The sequence below is a fragment of the Hyperolius riggenbachi genome, chromosome 1 (genome assembly GCF_040937935.1).
Source record: "Hyperolius riggenbachi isolate aHypRig1 chromosome 1, aHypRig1.pri, whole genome shotgun sequence".
In the NCBI taxonomy this organism is placed as follows: Eukaryota; Metazoa; Chordata; class Amphibia; order Anura; family Hyperoliidae; genus Hyperolius; species Hyperolius riggenbachi.
This window is the reverse complement of record NC_090646.1, coordinates 287,888,125-287,902,242: the sequence shown is the minus strand read 5'-3', so window position 1 is coordinate 287,902,242 and position 14,118 is coordinate 287,888,125. Positions and strand designations below refer to the sequence as shown.

The window sequence follows — 14,118 nt, the reverse complement described above, 5'->3', positions numbered from 1 at the left end:
AAGCTGGGAAATTATATTTTATCGAGAACAAAAGAGTGATTTTTAACTTTTGGATTTCCTGGTTAGCATCCTTATTACTTGTTTACCAGATAAAAGAAAGAATTGATTTTTTATTTTATGCCTGACAGTTATGCTTTAAAATTAATGCTAAACTTCCGGCAGACAGGTAAATTCACAGGTGAAGTACAGTATAGATGAATCACTTTTACTTACCTATTACTATTACTTACCCGGTAACTGAGACAGCTCAGCACACAGCATAAGAAACATAAGCATCTTGATGACCTTTCCATTCTCACCTCTGCAGATAAACAACACAGCTTTAGCCTTCCTCAGGACTATTAATTGGACGATTAAGGTTACTGGAAATGGTCAATGGGATGCTATTAATTTTGGCTTAAATATAAATTTCATACTAATTTGTGAGAGAACGCGAAAAAGCCGCCGCATGTACTGACAGAAAGGCGGCTGGTTCCGCGTCCAGCGCGGCGGTTTGCACGCAGCAGCGTGTGCAGCTGGTGTGGCTGAGCCTGTTAGTTCACACAGGTTTAGGAATACGCGCGCGCGCACTGAAAGGCAGAACTTTTATGATGGTCAAGGGGGGATTAGCTGACCAGGCCGGTCAGCTGACCTCAGAGCTGGTAACCATTGGTTGATCACTTTAGGGTGGCGCCAGAGAGCACTGCTCTATATATGGTTACTGCTGGCCACTCTCAAATTGTCTGCCGTTGCGATCACTACGTGCAAGCACTCAGACCTTAGTCCGATCCAACAGTGTGTTTGAACCAGGAGGACCTGGGGATTTACACTGAGCCAGATTACTTGTTTTATTATTCTGCTATTCTTCAGACTAGTTCCAGGGTGTAGAGACCACGGACCTCACACCCAAGACTAGGGAACTTGTATTATCATTCTGTTTTACTTCAGACTAGTTCCAGGGTGTAGAGACCACGGACCTCACACCCAAGACTAGGGAACTTGTGTTATCATTCTGTTATACTTCAGACTAGTTCCAGGGTGTAGAGACCACGGACCTCACACTCAAGACTAGGCATTGTTTGATATTTGTTGTGACCTGTTGCTTTCCTGACTATCCCTCTGCTTTCTGATTTGGTACCACGCATATCTAATATCACAATGCCGAACCCTGCCTGACTTTGATACCGAATCAGCCTTCTGTCTTTGTACTTTATCTGCCTGTGTGTTCCCGACCTGGCTTGCCCGACCTCGAGAGCTATCTCTCTCCACTTAAGAGATAGTCTCCAAGATCAGTCAGTGACATCCACCTTCAGGTGTCACTCACTCTCTGGTCCTTCCTACCTTCAGCCTGACTCCACCCCTTGGAGAGTCTCAGGCTGCTGGAAGGTTTCTGTACTCTCCATAGCAGTATCTTCTGTACTGCTTAGGGTCACCTGTTCATCAGGTGGGTTGCTCAAAGTCATACTGTTACACCAAAACACTCACCATATATATCTAGAGGTGTCCAAAGGTTAGCACTATACCTGTATTATTGGTGATTCTGCAGATCATCCATAATCAGGTATAGATCTGTATTCTTGGTGATACTGCAGATCACCAATAATCAGATTCTCTCTGCGTGCCGACACCGATCGCTACAGAATGGCAGACCAAACCCAAATGGATGCACTTTACAGCCGTCTTGATGCACTCACCACCTTGGTGGAAACTTTCATCCGAGTGCTGAACAGTCATCAGACTCAGATCAACGCATTATCTGGGTCTGTACAAGTCTTTCAGACGTCTGTGAACACAGTGCGATCTCCTCCTAGCACAGACATACGCATGCCTGTACCTGAAAGATTTTGTGGTCACAGATCTGACTTCCAGAATTTTAGAAATAGAGTGTTGTCATACTTTGAGTTGAGACCTAATTCTTCTGGAACCATGGCACAGAGAATTACGTTTATTAAGACTCTGTTGTCAGGGGATTCCCAGACCTGGTGTTATGATCATGTCTGCAGCGTTTACTGCTGGCTGCAGTGGTATTGTAACCCAAGCAGTTCTGATGTCATTACATGCATTTTCTTGCATAGTTTGGTTTGCACTTAAACTAGTTGCTGATTCCATCTGCAGTCGCTCTGAAGTTAATGACAGTTTAATATGCTTTTGTGTAAACAAACATTGTCTGCTGCAATGGAGGGGCAATCCCTTTCCTGCAGGCTGCATATCATTGTCTGCCTTTTCCTGCTGTCAGCCTGTGATTAATTACCATTCACTTGTGTGGGAATCTGCAGGTCTGCTCCCATTGGATGACCTCAGTATAAAGAACTGCTTCCTGCAATGCTTGATGGGCGACCATAGTCTCAGATTCTGTCTGTTACTCTGCTCGTGCCCCACCTCGTTCCTAGTCCGTGTAGACTGCGCTGACTCCTGCGAAGGGGTCAGCGAGTCCTCCTAGTTCTGCTCTTGTTCTAGAAGTTGTTACTCTGCTTGTCTTGTGTCATATATTGGTTCATCGCCAATATATACGCATACTTGCGCATTTTGTTATTTTCCTTGTATTCGTGTTACGTTGATACATCAGTGTCGCTGATATATACGTACACAAACTGTTTATTTCCTGTGTTCAGTTAGGCAGCCTTCCAGCACGTTTTGGTAGTTTGCGCGTATCGTGAGCACTTGTGCTGAGCTAGTATCCTGCTCCTGGTCCTGTTTGTGGATTGCGTTCATCTCTGCGAGGAGATAACGAATCCTTCTGAATCCTGTCCTGTTACTGCTTGTGGATTGCGTTCATCTCTGCGAAGAGATAGCGAATCCTTCTGAGTCCTGTTCCCTGTATTGCTCCAGTGCTAGTCAGTGTTCCTGCTTGTGTCATATATCGGTTCATTGCCGATATATACATATGTTAGTCAGACGTTACAAATAGTTTCATTGATAGCTGTAATTGTAATACGCTAGGAAAACATACTTATTGTATATTTGTCTGTCTTACGTTCATCTATCTTGATCCTGCTATTTCCTGACTATCTTGTCCTGTCTTTGTGAGGCACGCCATCGCTGCAAACGCATTGGCTGCCTCATTCCAGTCTGTCTTATTGTGGACGCTTGCTGTCACTAAGTAGTGGCTAGTTAAGCAAGCGTTCATTCTGTCTACCTGTCCTGATCTCCTCAGTCCTGGTTTATGCGCTCAGCGCTACTTTGCGCTGAGACGTTATTACGAAAGTGTTGTTTGTGGCTGTTTGGATCTGCACCGGCTCTGTGCACCACAATCTCCTATTGGAGTCAGTCCTCTCCTCCACTAAACTGGGGATATCCTGATCCCTTGTGCTGGTGTGTGTATCTCCTTTATGTCAGTTTATGTGTTGCATGCTGACTGTGGAGATTACACCTCCAAGCCTAACATTGTCCTGATCTCCTCAGTCCTGGTTTATGCGCTCAGCGCTACTTTGCGCTGAGACGTTATTACGAAAGTGTTGTTTGTGGCTGTTCGGATCTGCACCGGCTCTGTGCACCACAATCTCCTATTGGAGTCAGTCCTCTCCTCCACTAAACTGGGGATATCCTGATCCCTTGTGCTGGTGTGTGTATCTCCTTCACGTCAGTTTATGTGTTGCATGCTGACTGTGGAGATTACACCTCCAAGCCTAACATTATGGTAGCCCCATTACCAATCCCTATTGTGGGGGGGATTTCCAGAAATTATGACACTGTTTGTCAGGGGTCCTGCTCCTTTAAAAAATTTGAAAAGCTTGGTCCTGAAGTTACAGACAAATTTATATCAGAATTGGTTAAAGTTCTGGCCAATCCCGACTTTCGGGCTTCTGCAATTTCTACCTGGTCTGATTGGATCGTTTGTGCTCTTTTTAAGGGCAAACTTTTTGATTGGGCAATCGATGTCTTAGATCACACTCAGTTTAGACAAAGTCCTTTGCAATTTATAGCTTTTGTAATTCACAATTGGTTGCGCATAGATCCATTGCCTTTTCCTCTTAATGAACTCCTGGCAGCAGGCCAATCAGCTGCTCCTTCAATTGCTTGCAAAAATGATCAGCAAGCAGAAAGTGTTACTGATAATTTTCCTGCAGCTTTGAATAAATCACCAAAAACAGCAAGGTCAAAGGCAAAACGCAAACGTTCTAAGAAACGTGTCCAATCTGCAGAATCGTTATCTTTAGCGTCTGCACATCAGACCTGCAATGAGATTCTGCCATTAACAGATAATGAAATGCAATTGTCTTTCAGGGGAGTTAAATGGACTTATGAAACTACTAATGAACTTTCATCACTGGCTAGGGAAAATAAAGATTTTTGTTTAAAAGAATTATCTGAGTATGATTATGAGGATATATTACAGAGTATTGAACAAATCAATCTATTCGTGCAGCAAGAAAAATTTGCATACACTACAGTCCAACACTTGCTACAGGTATTGGAGATCCTTAGGAATAAGAAATCTGCCAATCGCCTGCTAAATAATCCAATGTATGTTTCTGCCATAACCACATTTGTAAACTGTGGTCTGCCTGTTAAGTATGCTTGGAATCCTCCATTTGAGAAAGGAGAGATGGAAGCTCTGGTCAATGAATGGAAGAATGATTCAAGTTCATTTTGTCAATTTTACAGTGCAAAAAGTGAATTAGTATTGAATGCATGCATTAAGTCTGCCTATAACCTAATAAAAATTGGTGTGTGTGGGTATGACTTTGTGGCTCCATTGATCGATGTGTGGAAAATGATTTTGGACGATTTCTATGCGATTCAATCAGTTGATACCAGGGAAGACACACTGTCAATTGGAGACTGTCCCACTTCTCCAGTTACTGAGTTCCTGCCATGTTTTGTGAATGTTCCTGTAACTCCACCCTGTACCATGGATAACTCAGTGTTACTTCCCAGTAAAACAGAAGCCACTGATACTTTCTTAACTTTGCCCTGCACAAATTTCTCAGCAGAGAATCCAGAGGTCCTGCTGACTTCTGAGTCCAGCCTAGCCAGTACTCATGAGTCTTTGTTCAGTGAAACAGACACCAGAAAAATCTTGCCTGTCTCTGCAAACACTTCTGCAGAAATTACCTGTGTTAATAAAGTTCAACTCCTGTCTGATCCAGCAGATGCCAATAGATGCACTACATCAGTTTCCGAGTCCCAGCAATCCTGTCCAGAAACCTCAGAACCCCAGCATCTGAATTTTCCAATTTCACAATTGAATGGTGATTCAGATGCGCAAACATTGTGTTTTGATCTTCCTGTTTCTACACCTCACTCTAGTTTCGTGAATAACTCAGAGCGTCTGCTATGTGAATCCGAAATCGCAGAATTATTACCGTGTTCAGAAAATGTTCCAGTAAATTTGCCCTGTACCATGAATTGTGCAGTAGATCTCTCCAATGAAACTCAGGTCACAGAATCATTATGCCATCCAGCAGGTGCTTCCATGGTTTTGCCCTGCAATATGGACTGTTCAGTGATCCTGTCCAGTGAAGCTGTGGTCGCAGAGTCTTATGCTTCACCCAGTACTTTGGATACTTCAAACCCTCTAGCAGAGGAGTCTGAGGCACTGCTTACCTCAGTTGGTGTTGCAGTAATATTCACTTGTCTAGCAGCTGTTTTAGGATTACAGTCTGCTCTAATAAAACTTGATGAATTTCTGCCCAGCGAAGCAGAAGCCATTGAAATATTGTCCTTGTCAGCAAGTGTGTTAGATACCTTGCCCTGTACACAGTCTGATTTAACCAATGTTGTTGAGTCCCTCTCCAGGTTTGTAACAACCGAGGAACTCCAGCCCTGTCCTCTGAATGTTTCAAAAGTCTTGCCCTGTAACATGGATAATTCTGATTCTCTGGTCAAAATAATAGAAATCTCAGAATTTCAGTCCGGTCTAATGAGTGTTCCTGAAACCCAGCCCTGTATCCTGAAAGATTCTGGTTCTCTGGCCGCTGTGGCAGAGGTTCCAGAGTCCCCTTCCTGTCCAGGGAATTCCTCAGTTTTGCCTAGTCCAGTGGGGGCTGCTGCAATACTGACTTGTTCTGCAGCGCCTCATGAGCTCCAATCCAGTGTATTAGATGAGTCTCTGTCCAGTCCAGAGGTAGTTGTGGAGTCCCTATCTGGTTCAGTGCATACATCAGAAGATTTGTCCTGTCTTGTTAGTGCCCCTGAATCTGATTTGTTACTGACTTTGCTGGAATCAGCGACATCTAAGTCTGATCCTGCATTCTCGTGTAAAAGTCCAGTAGTTGCGAAGTCTAGTCATGATGATTTTTTTTGGCCAGTCCTGGTTTTGGTCCTGTCTTGGCTGACCCTGAGGCTCACAGTTCCTTGACATGCCCAGAGGTTTCTCTTGTGCCAGTGTGCCCAGATGTTCTTTGTGTGCCAGAATGCCCAAGTGTGTCTAAGGTGTTAGCGTGCTCTGATGCTTCCTTAGTGGGAACATGTTCTGATGTTGCCAGTCTGCCTGCATGCCCAGAGATGGTTCTGGTCCCTGAAAGCCCTGATCTTGATGTTTGTCCTTGTGGCCCTGACTCGGGAATTGCCCTAGGTTCCATAGGGGTTCTTGATAGTTCTCCATGTGAGCCTAAGGGGCGTTCTGACCTATGGGGATCTCTTTGGAGCTTCAAGGTGTTCTGGGAGGTCTCTGAGAAAACTTGTCCTGGTGCCTTGGACTGGTTCAATAGTGGGTTTTGTGTTGGTAAAGACAGTCCCGGTGGGCATTGCAAAGGCTTTGGCGTTTTTGAACGGTTCCTGGAAGGCGGTGGGTATCGCTCAGGGAGTTTCGGAGGGCTTTCTTCTGGAAATCATGGTTCTGATGGGTGTCACACTGGGGCTTGTAGTACTGATGGGCATGGTTCTGTAGGTTCTGGTTCTGATGGGTCCAGTCTTGTGGGGCCTGATTCTGGAATTTGGTCTTGCCGGGCTGTCCCGGTCATCATGAATTATCAGTCAGATGGTTTTGTTGGGAATTTCAGTTTTGAAAAGCGTCTGGTATCCGCTTTTAAGGGGGGGGGGGGGTAATGTTATGATCATGTCTGCAGCGTTTACTGCTGGCTGCAGTGGTATTGTAACCCAAGCAGTTCTGATGTCATTACATGCATTTTCTTGCATAGTTTGGTTTGCACTTAAACTAGTTGCTGATTCCATCTGCAGTCGCTCTGAAGTTAATGACAGTTTAATATGCTTTTGTGTAAACAAACATTGTCTGCTGCAATGGAGGGGCAATCCCTTTCCTGCAGGCTGCATATCATTGTCTGCCTTTTCCTGCTGTCAGCCTGTGATTAATTACCATTCACTTGTGTGGGAATCTGCAGGTCTGCTCCCATTGGATGACCTCAGTATAAAGAACTGCTTCCTGCAATGCTTGATGGGCTACCATAGTCTCAGATTCTGTCTGTTACTCTGCTCGTGCCCCACCTCGTTCCTAGTCCGTGTAGACTGCGCTGACTCCTGCGAAGGGGTCAGCGAGTCCTCCTAGTTCTGCTCTTGTTCTAGAAGTTGTTACTTTGCTTGTCTTGTGTCATATATTGGTTCATCGCCAATATATACGCATACTTGCGCATTTTGTTATTTTCCTTGTATTCGTGTTACGTTGATACATCAGTGTCGCTGATATATACGTACACGAACTGTTTATTTCCTGTGTTCAGTTAGGCAGCCTTCCAGCACGTTTTGGTAGTTTGCGCGTATCGTGAGCACCCGTGCTGAGCTAGTATCCTGCTCCTGGTCCTGTTTGTGGATTGCGTTCATCTCTGCGAGGAGATAACGAATCCTTCTGAATCCTGTCCTGTTACTGCTTGTGGATTGCGTTCATCTCTGCGAAGAGATAGCGAATCCTTCTGAGTCCTGTTCCCTGTATTGCTCCAGTGCTAGTCAGTGTTCCTGCTTGTGTCATATATCGGTTCATTGCCGATATATACATATGTTAGTCAGACGTTACAAATAGTTTCATTGATAGCTGTAATTGTAATACGCTAGGAAAACATACTTATTGTATATTTGTCTGTGTTACGTTCATCTATCTTGATCCTGCTATTTCCTGACTATCTTGTCCTGTCTTTGTGAGGCACGCCATCGCTGCAAACGCATTGGCTGCCTCATTCCAGTCTGTCTTATTGTGGACGCTTGCTGTCACTAAGTAGTGGCTAGTTAAGCAAGCGTTCATTCTGTCTACCTGTCCTGATCTCCTCCGTCCTGGTTTATGCGCTCAGCGCTACTTTGCGCTGAGACGTTATTACGAAAGTGTTGTTTATGGCTGTTCGGATCTGCACCGGCTCTGTGCACCACAATCTCCTATAGGAGTCAGTCCTCTCCTCCACTAAACTGGGGATATCCTGATCCCTTGTGCTGGTGTGTGTATCTCCTTCACGTCAGTTTATGTGTTGCATGCTGACTGTGGAGATTACACCTCCAAGCCTAACATTGTCCTGATCTCCTCAGTCCTGGTTTATGCGCTCAGCGCTACTTTGCGCTGAGACGTTATTACGAAAGTGTTGTTTGTGGCTGTTCGGATCTGCACCGGCTCTGTGCACCACAATCTCCTATTGGAGTCAGTCCTCTCCTCCACTAAACTGGGGATATCCTGATCCCTTGTGCTGGTGTGTGTATCTCCTTCACGTCAGTTTATGTGTTGCATGCTGACTGTGGAGATTACACCTCCAAGCCTAACACCTGGGCATACAATCTTCAGCCAGGGAATGAGGCTCTAGCCTCGGTTGAGGAATTGTTTAAAGCTATGGCTATAATTTATGATGATCCGGACATTGCCTCCACCACTGAGCGGAAGCTCAAGACGTTACGGCAGGGCAAGGGTCCGGTGGAAAATTATGCAGCCGAGTTCAGGAAATGGGCAGTTTCAGCTAGATGGGACTCATTCGCACTTCTGGACTGTTTTTTGTCAGGGTTGTCAGACGCGGTCTCTGATCTAATATTGGGTCACCCCGAACCAAAGTCTATTGATGAGGCCATTTCATTAGCAGTCAGGATTGATCGTCGCTTACGTTATCAAAGACAGACTCGGAGTAGGAACGATGTGAGATATGTTTCCTACGCCGCGCCTCAACCCGATTCATCTCCACCCGATTCATCTTCACCAGAACCAATGCAGATTGGGCGGTCGAAATTGTCCCGGGTGGAGCAGAGGCGCAGAAAAACAGAGCAGCTCTGTCTATACTGTGCAGAGGTGGGTCATATAGTGCAGAGTTGTCCCAAACAGTCTTTGCCTCTAGACGATAAACGTTTGCTCCTCCCTTGTACTATATCTTGGAAGGATAAGACAGAGACCACTGAGGCCTTCGTTGACTCTGGCTCAGCAGCCAACTTTATGGATTATGAATTTGCTAAGAAATTGGGAATTCCAATTTCCCCATTGAAGCAACAGATTCTGGTCACTGCAGTGGATGACTCCCCCCTGCAGAGTAACCACCCTCTGTCTCAGACCCCTGAGCTAAGGGTTACGGTAGGGGTGTTACATGGAGACAATTTACAGTTTCTAGTGTTGCGAATGACAACCTCCACGATCATTCTTGGTATGCCATGGTTACAACTTCACTCACCTCAGATCAATTGGGCTACAGGTCAGCTAACAAGCTGGTCTACCCATTGTTATCATCATTGTCTAGAGAAGGTAACCTTGGGTGAAACCAAGATTCACATGGAGGGATTGCCAGATCAGTATTCAGAATTTGCGGACGTGTTTTGTCCTAAGTCAGCCGATAAACTTCCTCCACACTGTCCCTTTGATTGCCCCATTGACCTCAGGTCTGGTTGTATGCCTCCTAGAGGTCATCTCTATAATCTATCTGGGCCAGAGAAAATAGCCATGCAAGAATACATCTGAGAAAATGTAACTAAGGGTTTTATTCGTCCTTCCCGGTCCCCAGCAGGGGCCGGGTTCTTTTTTGTGAAAAGGAAGGATGGAGGCCTCCATCCATGCATTGATTATCGGGGCTTAAATAAAATTACAGTAAAGAATCGTTATCCTCTGCCCTTGATAGACGATTTGTTTACCCAGGTCACCAGTGCGAAGATTTTCTCAAAGCTGGATTTAAGGGGTGCATACAACCTTGTGCGTATCAGGGACGGTGATGAATGGAAGACAGCCTTTAACACGCCCGATGGGAATTACGAGTACCTAGTGATGCCCCTCGGGTTGTGCAACGCCCAGGCCGTCTTCCAAGAGTTGATTAATGAGGTGTTCAGCGAGGTATTGGCAAATTCGTCTTGGTGTATTTAGACGACATACTAAATTTCTCGTCCAACCTCTCAGAACACAGAAAGCATGTTTATGTTACGAAAGTTAAGACAAAATATGCTGTATGCTAAATTGGAGAAGTGCATTTTCGAAGTGACCTCTGTCGCCTTTCTGGGGTACATAATTTCGACCTCTGGCCTCTCTATGGACCCTGGAAAAGTTTCAGCTGTCTTGGAGTGGCCCCAACCTGTAGGGCTGAAAGCTCTCCAGAGATTCCTGGGGTTCGCCAACTACTATAGGAGGTTCATAAAGGGGTACTCTACGGTGATTTCACCTCTCACCAGTCTCACCAAAAAAGGGGCAGATACTCACCACTGGTCCCCTGAGGCCCATGCTGCTTTCTCCACCATGAAGAAACTGTTCTGTTCTGCACCCATACTGAGACATGTTGACATCTCCTTTCCCTTTATCGTGGAGGTAGATGCCTCAGAGGTAGGGGTAGGGGCTGTGCTTTCTCAGTGTTCCGGTTTGCAGGGTAAACTGCATCCTTGTGCCTATTTCTCCCGTAGGTTTTCACCCGCAGAGAAAAACTATGATATAGGCAATAGGGAACTTCTAGCCATCAAGTTGGCCTTTGAGGAATGGCGACGTTGGCTAGAAGGGGCAGAACATACCATTACGGTTTACACTGACCACAAGAATTTGGAGTACATTGAAAGCGCTAAGAGACTTAGCCCCCAACAGGCCCGGTGGTCATTATTTTTCTCAAGATTCAGATTTGTAATCACGTATACCCCTGGTAGTAAGAACGTCAAGGCTGATGCCTTATCCAGATGTTTTGAGCCCGAGACAGCACAGCCCTTAGACCCAGAAACCATTGTTCCTCAAAAGATGGTTCTGGCAGCCACTGAGACCTGGAAAGACTGGACAGTCACGTTGGGTCCATTCCAACAAGATGTACCAGAGGGGAAGCCTGAGGGGGTCATGTTTGTGCCATTGCCTTTTCGCTTACAAATATTGCAGCTGTTCTATTTACACAAGAATGCTGGGCATCCTGTGGCCACCAGAACTCAAGATCTCATTGCTAGATGTGCTTGGTGGCCGTCATTGGCAACTGACTGCAAGGAGTATGTGAGGGAATGTGCAGTGTGTGCTAGGAGCAAACCCTCCCGTCAGGCACCTGTTGTAACATTGCAGCATCTGCCAGTCCCTAGTGAACCATGGACCCATTTGTTAATAGATTTTGAGGGCGAGCTCCCCAGGTCTGAGGGCATTACGGTCATTTGGGTGGTAGTCGATCGATTCAGTAAGATGGCCCATTTTGTCCCCCTGAAAGGACTCCCCTCGGCCCAGGAATTGGCCGATCTCTTCATCCAGCATATTTTCCGGCTGCATGGCATTCCGGAAAATATAGTGTCAGATAGGGGAGTCCAATTTGTTTCCAAGTTGTGGAGGGCATTCTGCCATCAGTTAGACATGGAACTTTCTTTCTCATCAGGCTACCTCCCACAGACCAATGGCCAGACTGAAAGAACGAATCAGTCTCTGGAACAATTTCTGAGGTGTTATGTTGCAGATGCACAAACCGACTGGGTCAAATTTTTGCCGTTTGCAGAATTTGTACACAACAATCTGAAGAGTTCCTCCTCAGGATTTTCCCCATTTCAGGTGGTGACGGGAAGGTTACCTAAGTTCACCCCATTGCCAGTGGCTTCTACTCCAGCACTGGAGCACTTCCAGCACTGGAGAACTGGCAGAAGTCTTTGAAACAGATTTTGGGAATGGTTGAAAGAAATCTGGGGAGGGCTTTTCAGAGTCAGAAAAAACAGGCTGACAAGAGACGTTCTATAGAATGGAAATTTCTTCCAGACTTGGTCTGGGTGTCCACGCGACATTTGGCTCTAAAGCAACTGTCACCCAAGTTGGGTCCTAGATTTGTGGGTCCTTTTGCAGTAACCAGGAAAATCAATAATGTCACTTATGCCATTGATCTCCCTACCAGCATGCGAGGTGTGAGATCATTTCATGTGTCCTTGCTCAAGCTGGCGGTGCACGTGGATTCCTCCCCCCCCCCCGTATTGATTGATGACCAACCTGAGTATGAAATTGAGAAGATTCTGGACTCACGGCTTGTGCAGAACTCCGTGCAGTATTTGGTTCACTGGAAGGGGTATGGCATAGAGGAAAGAACTTGGGTGCCAGACTGTCGTATGCACGCAGAGGAGTTGAAAAAGGAATTCCATAACTTGCATCCTGGGAAGCCGGGTAGGAGATGTCCGGAGTCCACTCCTCAGGAGGGGGGGGTACTGTGAGAGAATGCGGAAAAGCCGCCGCGTGTACTGACAGCAAGGCGGCTGATTCCGCGTCCAACTCGGCGGTCTGCACGCGGAAGCATGCATCTAGTGACATGGCAGAACGCGGAAAAGCCGCCGCATGTACTGACAGCAAGGCGGCTGGTTCCGCGTCCAGCGCGGCGGTCTGCACGCAGCAGTGTGCAGCTGGTGTGGCTGAGCCTGTTCGTTCACACAGGTTTAGGAATACGCGCGCGCACTGAAAGGCAGAACTTTTATGATGGTCAAGGGGGGATTAGCTGACCAGGCCGGTCAGCTGACCTCAGAGCTAGTAACCATTGGTTGATCACTTTAGGGTGGCGCCAGAGAGCACTGCTCTATATATGGTTACTGCTGGCCACTCTCAAATTGTCTGCCGTTGCGATCACTACGTGGAAGCACTCAGACCTTAGTCAGATCCAACAGTGTGTTTGAACCAGGAGGACCTGGGAATTTACACTGAGCCAGATTACTTGTTTTATTATTCTGCTATTCTTCAGACTAGTTCCAGGGTGTAGAGACCACGGACCTCACACCCAAGACTAGGGAACTTGTATTATCATTCTGTTTTACTTCAGACTAGTTCCAGGGTGTAGAGACCACGGACCTCACACTCAAGACTAGGCATTGTTTGATATTTGTTGTGACCTGTTGCTTTCCTGACTATCCCTCTGCTTTCTGATTCGGTACCACGCATATCTGATATCACGTTGCCAAACCCTGCCTGACTTTGATACCGAATCAGCCTTCTGTCTTTGTACTTTATCTGCCTGTGTGTTGCCGACCTGGCTTGCCCGACCTCGAGAGCTATCTCTATCCACTTAAGAGATAGTCTCCAAGATCAGTCAGTGACATCCACCTTCAGGTGTCACTCACTCTCTGGTCCTTCCTACCTTCAGCCTGACTCCACCCCTTGGAGAGTCTCAGGCTGCTTGAAGGTTTCTGTACTCTCCATAGCAGTATCTTCTGTACTGCTTAGGGTCACCTGTTCATCAGGTGGGTTGCTCAAAGTCATACTGTTACACCAAAACACTCACCATATATATCTAGAGGTGTCCAGAGGTTAGCACTATACCTGTATTATTGGTAAATCTGCAGATCATTCATAATCAGGTATAGATCTGTGTTCTCGGTGATACTGCAGATCACCAATAATCAGATTATCTCTGCGTGCCGACACCAATCGTTACATAATTGTATGCAGCTTATAACTGGCCCAATCAAAATCAACAGGCCCAGTTCCAAGCTGTATACAATTTGCATGCAAGCCGAAAGTATTTTCATCTCAATGACCATCTCTACAAGTCACCAGGTAACTGATGAGCTCATTCATCTGCTGTAATCCAACCCGCACTGCAATGCAATACAGCCTGGCTGGCTCAGAGTCCAGCTTCATACATAGATAAGTTTACATAAAGCTCATATAGTGACGCATTGCAGTACCTGTACTGTGTGTTGTTTGGATGTAATCTTTTTTTTTTCAGCATATTACTTGATTACATGTTGACCTTTCTTGTTTTCTCTGGGTTTTGCTTATTGTTTAACTTCTAAAAATATACATTTTATGATGGGAATATGCAATTCTAGTTTAAATTTTTCCCAAATCACTGTCTTTGCACAAGTAGGCAGTTCAGGTGTTCTAACATT

General features: G+C 45.9%; 1 long non-coding RNA gene across 1 annotated transcript in view; it reads right to left on the bottom strand.

Annotated features, from left to right (window-relative positions):
• LOC137507681 (uncharacterized) overlaps positions 1-300 on the bottom strand; it is a 34,927-nt gene extending 34,627 nt beyond the window's left edge. Inside the window, exon 1 of the long non-coding RNA XR_011020478.1 lies at positions 231-300. This is a non-coding gene — a long non-coding RNA (uncharacterized lncRNA). The remainder of the gene's footprint in view (positions 1-230) is intronic.
• Positions 301-14,118: the final 13,818 nt, after the last annotated feature.